A 14,082-nucleotide genomic window follows, 5' to 3' on the forward strand; every position below is an offset into this window, starting at 1 on the left:
GAAAGAAAGAAAGAAAGAAAGAAAGAAAGAAAGAAAGAAAGAAAAGAAAAAAGAAGGAAAGAAAAAGAAAGAAAGAAAGAAAGGGAAGGAAGGAAGGAAAGAAGAGAGGGAGGGAGGGAGGGAGGGAGGGAAGGGAAGGGAAGGGTAGGACTCCAGATGTAATTTAAATAATAATTACAAAGTCAATCTGTGTAACTGACCCAGGTCAAGAAGAAATTGCCATCGTTCTTTTTTTTTTTTTTTAGATGGAGTTTTGCCCTTGTTCCCCAGGCTGGAGTGCAGTGGCCTGATCTCGGCTCTCTGCAACCTCTGCCTCCAGGGTTCAAAGGATTCTCCTGCTCAGCCTCCCAAGTAGCTGAGATTACAGGCGCCCACCACCATGCCCAGCTAATTTTTGTATTTTTGTAGAAACGGTATTTCACCATATTGGCCAGGCTGGTCTCAAGCTCCTGACCTCAAGTGATCCTCCCACCTTGGCCTCCCAAGGTGCTGGGATTACAGGTATGAGCCACTGGGCCTGGCCATGCCATCGCTTTAAATGACCAATGTCCCTCTTCTCAGATCCTGGCTCTCTCTCTCTTCCCCTCAAAGGATTACCCTGATTTTGGGAATAATCATTTGAGTATATACTGCTTTTGTAATCAGAAAATAACTAAAGTATTAATTGTTCAGATTAATCATATAAAAATTTTGATGTGGCAATTTATTCTGGAAATTTACATGGTTATTTCTGCATTTAACAAAGACATCCTAAGTTCAACATCATTAATTATTAGGGAAATGCAAATTAGCCCAGAGTGATCTCACTCACTAGAATAGCTAAAATTAAAAAGACAATCATAAATGTTAAAGATGTGGAGAAATTAAGACCCTCACGTATTACCGATGGGAATGCGAAATGGTGCAGCCACTTCGGAAGACAGTTTGGCAGTTCCTCAAAATATGAAACACCAAGTTACCATATGACAGAGAAATTCCACTTCTGGGTGTAGCACCAAAAGAAATGAAACATTATGTCCACACAAAAACTTGTACACAAATGTTGATACTAGCATTATTCCTAAAAGCCAAAAAGTGGAAACAACGCAAGTGTCCATCCACTGATGAATGAATAAACAAAATGTGATCTACCGCACAATGGAGTATGATTCAGCCATCCAACGGAATGATGTATTGACACAGGTTATCACATGGAAAAACCTTGAAGACATCGTGGGAAGTGAAGCTCGTCCGTCACAAAAGACTACATAGTGTATGATTCCACTTATAGGAAATGTCCAGAACAGGCAAGTTCAGAGAGACAGAAAGCAGAGAAGTGCTTGCCAGGGGCTGGGGGAGTGGGGAAAGGAACAGTAACAACTAATGGGTATGATGAAAATATTCTGAAAGCAGATAGCGGTGGTGGTCGCACAACCCTCTGAATACCTTAAAAACCACTAGATTAGAATTACTTATTATTATATATTATAATTATATATATATATTTTTTGAGACGGAGTCTTGCTCTGTCACCCAGGCTGGAGGGCAGTGGTGCGATCTCGGCTCACTACAAGCTCCGCCTCCCAGGTTCACGCCATCTCCTGCCTCAGCCTCCCGAGTAGCTGAGACTACAGGCGCCCGCCACCACGCCCGGCTAATTTTTTATATTTTTAGTAGAGACGGGGTTTCACCATGTTAGACAGGATGGTCTCGATCTCCAGACCGCATGATCCGCCCACCTTGGCCTCCCAAAGCGCTGGGATTACAGGCATAAGCCACTGTGCCTGGCCTTTTTTTTCTTTTTTTTGAGACAGAATCTCACTCTGTCACCCAGGCTGAAGTGCAGTGGCACGATCTCGGCTCACTGCAACCTCCGCCTCTCAGGTTCAAGCCATTCTTGTGCCTCAGCCTCCTGAATAGCTGGGACTACAGGTGTAAGCCACCACACCCAGCTAATTTTTGTATTTTTAGTAGAGACGGGGTTTCACCATGTTGGCCAGGATGGTCTCGATCTATTGACCTCGTGATCTGCCCACCTCGGTCTCCCAAAGTGCTGGGAATTACAGCGTGAGCCACCAGGCCCGGCCTTTTAAAAAATATTTTATTTATTTATTTATTTATTTATTTATTTATTTATTTATTTATTTGAGACAAGGTCTGTCTCTGTCGCCCAGGCTAGAGCACAGTGATGTGATCTCAGCTCACTGTATCCTTGACCTCCCAGGCTCAAGTGATCTTTTTACCTCAACTTCTCAAGTAGCTGGGACTACAAGTGCATGCCACCACACCCGGCTAATTTTTTACATTTTATGTAGAGATGGAGGTCTCACTATGTTGACCAGGCTGGTCTCAAAGCGATCCTCCTGTCTTGGCCTCCCAAAGTGCTGGGATTACAGGTGTGAGCTACTGCACCTGGCATATAATTATACATTAATCCCCACTTTCTCACTCTCCAGAAGCAACCACTATTGTGAACTTGGGGTATATCATTCTAGTTCAATGTGTGTTCCTTTATATCTTATTATGTTGTGTACTGTTCGTCTTGTAAATAAATTGTATACTAATCTATTACATTTAAAACAACAATGTGCTGAGACTTGCTTTTGTCAGCTTTTTTTTTACATTTGCGTTTTCTCACGAAATAAGCATGGAGGAAAGCACAAAAACCATTATGTACAGTTTGTCAAGTAATAGTAAGCTGAACACCTAGGTACCTACAACCCAGGTCATGAAATTAATCACTGCCAGTGCCCAGAAGCCTGGAACATGCAGACTCTCAGCCTTGGCCTCCTTCTTTCCCCCAGACGTAACCACAGCCTTGCTTTTCTGGTAATTTAGTTGCTTTTCTTTGTAGTTTTACCACTTATGTTTGTTTTTCTGGTTTGGATCTTTTATTTTTAAAGTTATATATGAACATAATTATTTTTTTTTATTTTTTTATTTTTTTGAGACGGAGTCTTGCTCTGTCGCCTAGGCTGGAGTGCAATGGTGCGATCTCGGTTCACTGCAACCTCTGCCTCCTGGGTTCAAGTGATTCTCTTGCCTCAGCCTCCTGAGTAGCTGGAATTACAAGCGCATGCCACCACGCCAATTTCTGTATTTTTAGTAGAGACAGGGTTTCACCATGTTGGCCAGGCTGGTCTCGAACTCCTGACCTCAGGTGATCTGCCCACCTCAGCCTTCCAAAGTGCTGAGATTATAGGCGTGAGCCACAGCGCCCAGCCGAACATAATTATTAATATAAATTAAACACACACACACACACACACACACACACATATATACACATGTCTGTCTGTCTTCCTGTAGTCAGTATTATGGCTCCATATTAGACTCAGCCATTGTTACGTGTGACTATAATTCATTCACTTCGCTGCTGTGATATTCTTTTTTTTTTTTTTCTGTCGCCCTGTCTAGAGTGCCATGGCACAATCACGGCTCAGTGCCGCCTTGATCTCCCGAGCTCAAGTGATCCTTTCAATGCAGCCTCCTGAGGAGCTGAACTACAAGTGTGTGCCATCCCGCCTGGTTGATTTTGTTTTATTTTAGGAGATGAGATATGGCTGGGCACCGTGGCTCATGCCTGTAATCCCAGCACTTTGGAAGGCCGAGGCAGGCAAATCACTTGAGGTCACTTGAGTTTGACATCTGCCCAGCCAACATGGTGTAACTCCATCTCTACAAAAAATACAACAAAAAAATTAACCAGGCGTGGCGGCACACGCCTGTGGTCCCAGCTACTTGGGAGGCTGAGGCAGGAGAATCACTTGAACCCACGAGGTGGAGGCTGCAGTGAGCCAAGATCAGGCCACTGTACTCCCAGCCTGGGTGACAGACCAAAACTCTGTCTCAAAAAAAAAAAAAAAAAAAAAAGGAAAGAAAGAAAGACAGGGTCTTGCTCTGTTGCCCAGGCTGTAGTGCAGTGGCACCATCATGGCTCACTGCAGCATCAGCCTCCTGAGCTCAAGCCATCCTCCCACCTCGGCCTCCCAAAGCACTGGGATGACAGGCGTGAGCCACAGAACCCAGCCATAGCGCCTAACATCTCAAGTGATAAATGAGATCCACATTATTTGTTACTGTCTCTAGATTACAGAAAACCAGTTAATTATTTGATTTAGGAACTGGCATGATCCACCCCAAATAATTTACAAGATAAGTGTGCCCTGGCGCATGCATCTTTGTCATCTCAGCTACTCTGGAGGCTGCGGCAGGAGGACAGCTTCAGCCCAGGAGTTTGAGGCCAGCCTGGACAACATAGCAAGAGCCCGTCTCTTAAAAACAATAACAACAACAACAACAAAAAACGAATATGGTGGGGTGCGGTGGCTCATGCCTGTAATCCCAGCACTTTGGGAGGCTGAGGCGGGCGGATTACCTGAGGTCAGGAGTTTGAGACCAGCCTGGCCAACATGGTAAAACCCCGTCTTTACTAAAAATAAAAAAAATTAGCCAGGCATAGCAGTGGGCTCCTGTAATCCCAGCTACTTGGGAGGCTGAGGCATGAGAATCACTTGAACCCAGGAGGCAGAGGTTGCAGTGAGCCGAGATTGTGCCACTGCACTCCAGCCTGGGCAACAGGAGTGAAACTCCGTTTCAAAAAAAACAAAACAAAAACAAAACAAAAAACGAATATATCATGGCCGGACGGGGCAGCTCATGTCTTTGGGAGGATGAAGCGGATGGATCACTTGAGGTCAGGAGTTCAAGACTAGCCTGGCCAACATGGCGAAACCCTGTCTCTACTAAAAATACAAAAGTTAGCTGGGTGTGGTGGTGGGCGCCTGTAATCCCAGCTACACGGGAGGCTAAGGCAGGAGAATCGCTTGAACCCAGGAGGCAGAGGTTGCAGTGAGCCAAGATCGTGCTGCTGCACTGCAGCCTGGGCAACAGAGTGAGACTGAAAAAAAAAAAAAAGCCCGGGCATGGTGGCTCACACCTGTAATCTCAGCACTTTAGAAGGCTGAAGTGGGCAGATCACCTGAGGTCAGGAGTTCAAGAACAGCCTGGCCAACATAGTGAAACCCTGTCTCTACTAAAAATACAAAAAATTAACTAGGCGTGATGGTGGCACCTATAGTCCCAGCTACTTGGGAAGCTGAGGCAGGAGAATCGCTTGAACTCAGGAGGCAGAGGTTGCAGTGAGCCAAGATTGTGCCACTGCACTCCAGCCTGGGCAACAGAGCGAGACTCCAAAAAAAAAAAAAAGTGTCCTAGCAAAGTAATTATATCAAAGAATTTAGATGAACTGTAACTCCAAAACTGTAAGTACTTCCCTTGATAGAGCCATGCGGCAATAGAAAGGATGTTTCAAACTTATTAGCATCTTTAAAGGAGCTGCCAAATTCATGTGCTTCTTTCTGGAGAGGGGTTAAATTGAGAAGTGTATTGTATTTCAGTTTGGTTCACTTAACATCTGCCAATGCCAGCATGTTGTCTGGTTAGGGAAATGTTAAGTATAAGTAATTGCTATAGCAAGTGGTGGAGACCTTGTGTCTTCCTGCAGTTTAGGCTTCTCACTGGCATCCTAAAACAATTCCAGTCTCCAACCACGGGACTTTGTTTTGAGCAAGGCAGTAGCCTCAGCACTTAGCATGGCTCCTGGCACTCAATAAATATGTATCGAGTGGGTGAATAGTTAGTGTACTTGTCATTTGCCTGAATGACATCCGATCCCCTCCTTACCCTTCCGCCTGCTCTGCTCTGTTTCCCAAGGTGATGAACACGCAGACTGAGCTTTCCAGCCTTCCTGCTGGGCTCACTCAATGGAAAGGACTGGTGGGAGGCTGGAAGGCAGGAGGGGAAGCTGGGGTATTTCTCCCTCTCTTTGTCTTGGGCACCATCTCCAGTAGCATCTTTGGCTGAAATGGCTGCACAGGCTTCATCCAGGTGACTTTTCTTTTTTTTTTTTGAGACAGAGTCTCGCTCTGTTGCCCAGGCTGGAGTGCAGTGGTGCAATCTCGGCTCACTGCAAGCTCCGCCTCCCGGGTTCACGCCATTCTCCTGCCTCAGCCTCCTGAGTAGCTGGGACTACAGGCGCCCGCCACCATGCCCGGCTAATTTTTTGTATTTTTAGTAGAGACGGGGTTTCACCGTGTTAGCCAGGATGGTCTCGATTTCCTAACCTCGTGATCCGCCTGCCTCGGCCTCCCAAAGTGCTGGGATTACAGGCGTGAGCCACCGCGCCTGGCTTCATCCAGGTGACTTTTTTGGGGGGAGGGGTTGTTTTTGAGACAGGGTCTCGCTCTGTCTCCCCAGCTGGAGTGCAGGGGCACAATCACAGCTCACTACAGCCTTCAATTCCTGGGCTCAAGTGACCCTCCCACCTCAGCCTCCTGAGTAGCTGGGACTACAGGCGCATGACACCATGCCCAGCTAATTTTTGTATCTTTTGTAGAGGAACAGTTTCACCATGTTGCTCCAGGCTGGTCTCAAACTCCTGGGCTCAAGAGATCCACTCACCTCGGCCTCCCAAAGTGCTGGAATTACAGACATGAGCCACTGTGCCCAGCGACACGTGGTTTTTAAGAGATTTTTGTAGGAGTTGGGATCTTCCACAATTGTGAGATCTGGTTAGACAGTCTCCATAACGCTGGGTCTCTGTGTCTGATGCTGGAGCCTGAAGTCTGCAGGGCAGGCAGCTGAGAACAGAAGATGGATGTAAAGTAGAGAAGAGCAAGAACAATCTGGAACCCATGAGCAAGAGCTGAAATCTACAAGCACAGACTGAAACCTAGGTCAGTCCTCATTGTCCCCAACTTTGATGGCATGGGTGTCCTGCAGAAAACACTGGTGCCCTTAGGCAGGGAGCTGGTTCAGGGGTCACAGCAGCCAAACGAGGATCCAGGGGCAGGTGGACCCACCGCAGGCAGGCAAAGGACAATGTTCAGGAGATGCAGAAGTGGCTGGTGACTCTGCCCCGGCATTCCAGGCATCAGTAAGAGTATGGCTGCTGCTCTACATCCACACACCAAATCTCACGCCACAGAAAATTGCCCTTTATGGCCCACCCAACCAGAAACACATAGAAAAAGGAATTCTGGGAAATGCAATTCAACTAGCCAAGCTAACACATTACCAAACCAGTGAGCATGGTTTCTTGGGATAGCTTGGGGGTGATGTGTCAGTGTTCTACCATGAGCAAACCTACCCGCAAGGGCCGAGACCTGAAGGAAGCTGACAAACCTGGTTTCTCAGAAAGAAACTTCTTTGTTTTTTAGAGACAGAGTCTCGCTCTGTTGCCCAGGCTGGAGTGCAGTGGCACAATCATGGCTCACTGCAGCCTCAGACTTCTGGGCTCAAGCAATGCTCCTGCCTCAGCCTCCTGAGTAGCTGGGACTATAGGTGCACCGCAGCACACTCGGTTAAGGTTTTCCATTTTTTTGTAGCAATGAGGTCTCACCACTTTGTCCAGGTTGCTCTCAAACTCCTGGCCTCAAGCATTCCTCCTGTCTTGGCCTCCCAAAGCACTGGGATTACAGGTGTGATCCACCCACCCAGCCTCAGAGTGAAACATTTAATAGGGATTTTTGAACAAAAGCCATGTCTTGGGTGGCTGTGAGATGATGGATGCCTGCACTGTTAGCCCCCAGACCCAAGGCTTCTATACCTAGGGAAAGAGCGTATGTGCTTCAGAAGGAATATGTCATCAAGGTTGTTTTGACCCAAGGGCAGGATTTGCAGCAATTACCTGCTTTTCACAGTAGATAATGTAGAAATCTTAGAGGCATTCTGGGAACTGAGATGAACTGGAAGTCCACATGGTGGATAAGCCTGCAAGGTAGAGTTGCTTTAGCCTCCACAATCAGCCCACCTGCAAGTAAAAGGAAATGTAACCAAAAGTGCTTAACCAATAAGGAAAATTTACTATGTCACAGAACAATGGGTCCAATGACCTTACAGTGTTGTGAATGGCTCAGGAATGTCATTAAGGGTCAAGTTCTTTTTCTCTGCCATCTGCAGCAGGTTGGCTTTATTTCTCAGCATGTCACAGCCTCTATCACATCCTCACATAACTATTCCCACAGCTGGGAAGGGGACTGTTTCTCTCATGAGGCTCTATTTAAGAGCAGGGGGCTGGATACAGTGGCTCATACCTGTAATCCCAGCACTTTGGGAGGCTGAGGCAGGAGGATCACTTGAGCCCAGGAGTTCAAGGCCAGCCTAGGCAAGATAGCGAGACCCCATTTCTACAAAAATAAAAAATTAACGGGCATAGTGGCACACACCTGTGGTCTCAGCTACTCAGGAGGCTGAGGCAGGAGGATCACTTGTCTAAAAAATCGAGGCTACAGTGAGCTGTGATCACACCACTGCACTCAAGCCTGGGCAACAGAGGGAGACCATGTCTCAAAAAAAAAAAAAAAAAATTATGAAGAATTTGAAAATGGCCCGGGCGCAAGGGCACACATCTGTAATCCCAGCACTTTGGGAGGCCGAGGGGGGTGGATCAGGTCAGGAGGCCTAAGGTCAGGGGTTCAAGACCAGCCTGGCCAACATGGTGAAACCCCATTTCTACTAAAAATTAAAAATTAGCCGGGCATAGTGGCACACGCATGTAATCCCAGCTACTCGGGAGGCTGAGGTGGGAGAATCAGTTGAACCTGGGAGGTGGAGGTTGCAGTGAGCCATGATCACATCACTGAACTCCAGGCTGGGCAATAGAGAGACTCCATATTTAAAAAAAAAAAAAAAAAAAAGAATTTTGAAATAGTGACAGGAGGGTATTAACCCAAGCACAAGGCCCTTCTGAATGCAGGGAACATCATATTAACTAGGTGTAGATTTTGAGTCCATTTAAGGGTTTCCATGTTTGCTTTTTCATTACTTTTCTATGCTTTTTATGAGGGACATACGAAGCAGTTCATTCTTTTCAAAGCAGGTCCATTCTTGGCTTAGGGCTCTTTTTAAAAATTTTATTATTACTATTTTTTTTTTTGAGACAGAGTTTCGCTCTTGTTGCCCAGGCCGGAGTGCAATGACTGCAGTGGCGTGATCTCAGCTCACCACAACCTCTGCCTCCTGGGTTCAAGAGATTCTCCTGCCTCAGCCTCCCGAGTAGCTGGGATTACAGGCATGAGCCACCATGCCGGGCTAATTTTGTATTTTTAGTAGAGACAGGGTTTCTCCATGTTGGTTAGGCTGGTCTCCAACTCTCGACCTCAGGTGATCTACCTGCCTCGGCCTCCCAAAGTGCTGGGATTACAGGCGTGAGCCACCACGCCCCGCCAAATCTTTTTTTTTTTTTTTTAGACGGAGTTTCACTCTTGTCACCCAGGCTGGAGTGCAATGGTGCAATCTCAGCTCACTGCAACCTCCACCTCCTGGGTTCAAGAGATTCTCCTGCCTCAGCCTCTCGAGTAGCTAGGATTACAGGCGCCCGCCACCACGCCCAGCTAATTTTTGTATTTTGTTTAGGCAGAGACGGGGTTTCACCACGTTGGCTAGACTGGTCTCGAACTCCTGACCTCAGGTGATCCACCCGCCTCAGCCTCCCAAAGTGCTGGGATTACACGTGTGAGCCACCGCGCCCTGCTCAATCTCGTGTCACCTGTGTGAGGCATGGCAGGATTCCGGTCATGCGGTCCGCCCAGGTTCAGCCATTCTCTGCCTCACCTCCGCCCGCCACCTCGCCCGGCTAATTTTTTATATTTTTAGTAGAGACGGGGTTTCACCATGTTAGCCAGGATGGTCTCGATCTCCTGACCTCGTGATCCGCCCGCCTCGGCCTCCCAAAGTGCTGGGATTACAGGCGTGAGCCACCGCGCCCGGCCTACTCAAATCTTTTTTAAATTGAAGGGTAAATTCTCTGTGTTCATATTCCCAGTCGTGACATTTTTAGGTCTAGTAACCTTGCTGTGGGGCATTGGGGACAGTCCCCGCCCTAAACTCGGCTACCAACGCCTCCTCCGCGCTCTTATCTCCCTTACCGCATTGGAACGGGATCCCGCCCACTTCCGGCAAGAGCGTCCAGAGCGCAGGCGCAACTCCAGGCGTCCAGCAACTGTCAAGTGCTGACGTATGCGAATGTATACAGGGGCGGGTCTGGTTAATTGCGCGGGAGATTGTGGGTTCACTGAACTCACGCGACTGTCTCCGCCCATCTAAATAGGCGGGCGGAGCCGAGGGCCCAGTCTGGCTTCAGGAAGCGCAGGCGCATTGAATGCAGGAACGTGACTCAGGCACCGGGGCGACCTTCACGCATGCTCATTTAAATGAGTCAAGGAGCTTATTACACCAGCTCCAGGACCCGCCTTTCTCTCTTAACCAGCCTCTGGCTTTTAAAGGGCCAGAGCCCTGTTTCTCCGAATTGTGGATTTTTTGGTTTGGGGTTTTTAAAATAATTTTATTTTATTGTGGTAAAAATACTTGACATGAAATCTACCCTCAACAATTTTTAAAGTGTACCATATAGTATCTTGTTAGCTGTAGATACAACCAAATTGCTTTTTTATATTAAGCATGTATTGAGCACCTACTGTGTGTAAAGCAAACTTACATTGCTGTGTGCATTTTACAATTTTTCTCCTGTAATAATATGTAATAATTACGTTCATATGTATATTTTTGCATAAATTTATTCCTCCATCCCAGTGTACTATTCCTTTCTTTGGTGGCAATTCTTTTTTTTTTTTTTTTTTGAGACAAAGGTTCATTGTTGTTGCCCAGGCTGGCATGCAATGACGCGATCTGGGCTCCCTGCAACCTCCGCCTCCCGGGTTCAAGTGATTCTCTCCTGCCTCAGCCTCCCGAGTAGCTGGCATTACAGACACCCGCCACCACACCTGGCTAATTTTTTTGTATTTTTAAGTAGAGACGGGTTTTCACCATGTTGGCCAGGCTGGTGTCAAACTCCTGACCTCCTGATCTGTCCTCCTCGGCCTCCCAAAGTGCTGGGATTACAGGCGTGAGCCACCATGCCTGGCCCCAGCCTCTCTTTAAAATTATTTTTATTTATTATTATTTTTTAAGAGACGGAGTCTCACTCTGCCATCCAGGCTGGAATACAGTGGCGAGATAATAACTCATTGCAGCCTCCATTTCCTGGGCTCAGGCGATCCTACCTCCCGAGTGGCTGTACTACAGGTGCGCATCACCACATCTGGCTTTTTTCTTTTCTTTTTTTCTTTTAAGATCGTGTTTCACTGTGTCTCCCAGGCTGCAGTGCGTAGCTCACTGCAGCCTCTAATTCATGGGCTCGAGCAATCGTCCTACCTCAGCCTCCCAAGTAGTGAGGACTATATAGAGACATAGTCTTGTTGCCCAAGCTAGACTGGAACTCCTGGCCTCAAGCGATTTTCCTGCCTCAGCCTCCTGAGTAGCTGGGATTACAGGCATGATTACAGGCGTGCACCACCACACCAAGCTAATTTTTGTATTTTTAGTAGAGACGAGGTTCCACTATGTTGGCCAGACTGGTCTCGAACTCCTGACCTCAAGTGATCCACCTGTCTTGGCCACCACGCCCAGCTAATTTTTGTATTTTTAGTAGAGACAGGGTTTGCTGTGTTGGCCAGGCTGGTCTTGAACTCCTGACCCAAGTGATCCTCCTACCTCAGCCTCCCAAAGTGCTGGGATTACAGCGCTGCGCCACTGCGCCTGGACAGTTTGCTGCTTTTTAAAACAAGAATCAGGATACCTACCAATCTCACAGGATTGTTGCGAAAAGTAAATTCTTTAAAAAGTATGTGTGAAGTCAGGAAGCTGAGGCAGGAGAATCTCTTGAACCCGGGAGGTGGCATTTGCAGTGAGCTGAGATCGCGCCACTGCACTCCAGCCTGGGTGACAGAGCGAGACTCCGTCTCAAAAAAAACCAAAAAACCAAAAAAAAGTATGTCAAGTGCCAAGTACTGTGCCTCATGCCAGGTATATATGTTGAACAAATAGTCATTAAGTGGAATTATTCAGTCAGAAAATGGTTTTATAGTTCCTGTAACAGTTCCAGATGTTTCTTCAGGAAGATTTACCTAATTGCGAGGATGGCTAGCCACGTGTAATGGTGTCTCTTTTTCCAATATCGCAGGCCATCATTTTTACACATTTTTCCTAGTCTAGACAGTATGTAATGGTATGGCAGGGTTATTTTAATTTTCATTTATTTAATTCCAGTGAGGCCATGCATTTTTCCTTGGGATGATTTATTAGCTTTATTTCTTTGCCTAACAACTATTTTCAAACACTGTAATTTTCACTGGCTTATCCCTGCAGACATGATGTTAGGTTCTGACAGAGCATGTTGCTGACCATTTTTTTTTTTTGAAACGGAGCCTTGCTCTGTTGCCCAGGCTGAAGTGCAATGGCGCGATCTCGGCCCACTACAACCTCTGCCTCCTGGGTTCAAGCAATTCTCCTGCCTCAGCCTCTGGAGTAGCTGGGATTACAGGTGCCTGCCACCATGCCCAGCTAATTTTTGTATTTTTAGTAGAGACGAGGTTTCACCATATTGGCTAGGCTGGTCTCGAACTCCTGACCTCAAGTCACACTTTGAGAGGCCGAGACCAGGCAGGCCAGAGTGCTGGGATTATAGGCGTGCGCCACCGCACCTGGCCTGACCTTTTTTTTTTTTCTGGAGAAAGAGGGTTGGGGGAGAGAGAGAAGCAAAAGGAAACTCTCCAAAGAAGGGATTGAAGCTACAGTGAAAACTCGTCCCTAGAGCAGCTCTGTCCAGTAGAACTGGTGAGGGTGCCACAATGTCTGCATATGTCTGTCCCATATAATCCAGCATGTGCCCACAAAGCGCTTGGAATGTGGCTACTGTGACTGAGGAACTTTTAATTTTATCTAACTTAAATTTAAATTCAAATACAAGGAAAGGGACAGGCACGGTGGCTCACACCTGTAATCTCAGCACTTTGGGAGGCTGAGGCAGGAGGATCACTCTAGCCTACGAGATCGAGACCAGCCTGGGCAACACAACGAAACCTAGTCTCTACAAAAAATACAAAAGTTAACCGAGTGTGGTGGTGCACACCTGTGGCCCCAGTTCCTTGGGAGGCTGAGGTGGGAGGATCACTTGAGCCCAGGAGGTTGAGGCTGCAGTGAGCCATGAGTACACCACTGCACTCCGGCCTGGGCGACAAAGTGAGACTCTGTCTCACAAATAAATACATAAATAAATACAAGGGAAGCTGAGGCAGGAGTTCAAAGCTGCAGTGAGGTATGATCAGGCCACTTTACCCCACCTTGGGCAATAGAGTGAGCCCCTGTCTCTAAAAATAATAATATAAATAAATAAATAAATAAACAAAAACAGCCACCTCATTGATGGCACCTCATTTTCCTTTGGAAAAATAAGGGGGAAAAGGAGACGAAAAAAAAGGGGCCTACAAAGTTGACTCAGGAGTGTCTTCACACATATAGAAGGACTCAAATTTAGACTTTTGGCATTGTTCTGGAGAGAGATGGTCCCAGAGACTATTGGTTTTGACAAAATGCTGTGTTCAGTTTGTGAAAATTTATCAAGCTATACACTGATGATATTTCCACTTTTTTTTTTTTTTTGAGACAGGGTCTCACTTTGCCACCCAGGCTGGTGTGCGGAGGCATGATTACTGGTCACAGCAGCCTTCACTTCCTGGGCCTTGGGTGATCCTCCCACCTCAGCCTCTGGAGTAGGTGGGACCATAGGCAATGCACCACAATGCCCAGCTAATTAAAAAAATTTTTTTGTAGAGACGAGATTTAGCCATGTTGCCCAGGCTGGTCTCAAATGCCTGGTCTCAAGCAATCTACCTGCATTGGCCTCTGAAAGTGTTGGGATTACAGGTGTGAGCCACCGCTCCTGGCCTTTTTTTTTTTTTTTTGAGACAGGGTCTTGCTCTGTCACCGAGGCTGAAGTACAGTGGTGTGATCACCACTCACTGCAGCCTCGACCTCTCGACCTGCTGGGCTCAAGTGATCTCGCCTCAACCTCCTGAGTAGCTGAGACTACAGGCATGCACTACCACATCCAGCTATTTTTAATTTTTTTTTGAGATAGGGGTCTCACTATGTTGCCCAGCCTGGTCTGATCTCCTGACCTCAAGCAATCCTCCTACTTGGGCCTCCCAAAGAGCCAGGATTACAGGGGTGAGCCACCATGCCTGGCCCCACTTTTCTATATGC

At 47.0% G+C, this 14,082-nt stretch overlaps 1 long non-coding RNA gene across 1 annotated transcript in view; it reads right to left on the reverse strand.

Moving 5' to 3' along the window:
• The window catches only part of LOC116477789 (uncharacterized), a 48,311-nt gene that overhangs the window by 16,227 nt on the left and 18,002 nt on the right, over positions 1 to 14,082 (reverse strand). The window contains exons 2-3 of the long non-coding RNA XR_009208828.1: positions 7,589 to 7,792; positions 6,442 to 6,620 (exon numbers count right to left, since the gene is read on the reverse strand). This is a non-coding gene — a long non-coding RNA (uncharacterized LOC116477789). The remainder of the gene's footprint in view (positions 1 to 6,441; positions 6,621 to 7,588; positions 7,793 to 14,082) is intronic.

This window comes from Hylobates moloch, unplaced genomic scaffold, assembly GCF_009828535.3.
Source record: "Hylobates moloch isolate HMO894 unplaced genomic scaffold, HMol_V3 SCAFFOLD_12, whole genome shotgun sequence".
Taxonomy (NCBI): Eukaryota; Metazoa; Chordata; class Mammalia; order Primates; family Hylobatidae; genus Hylobates; species Hylobates moloch.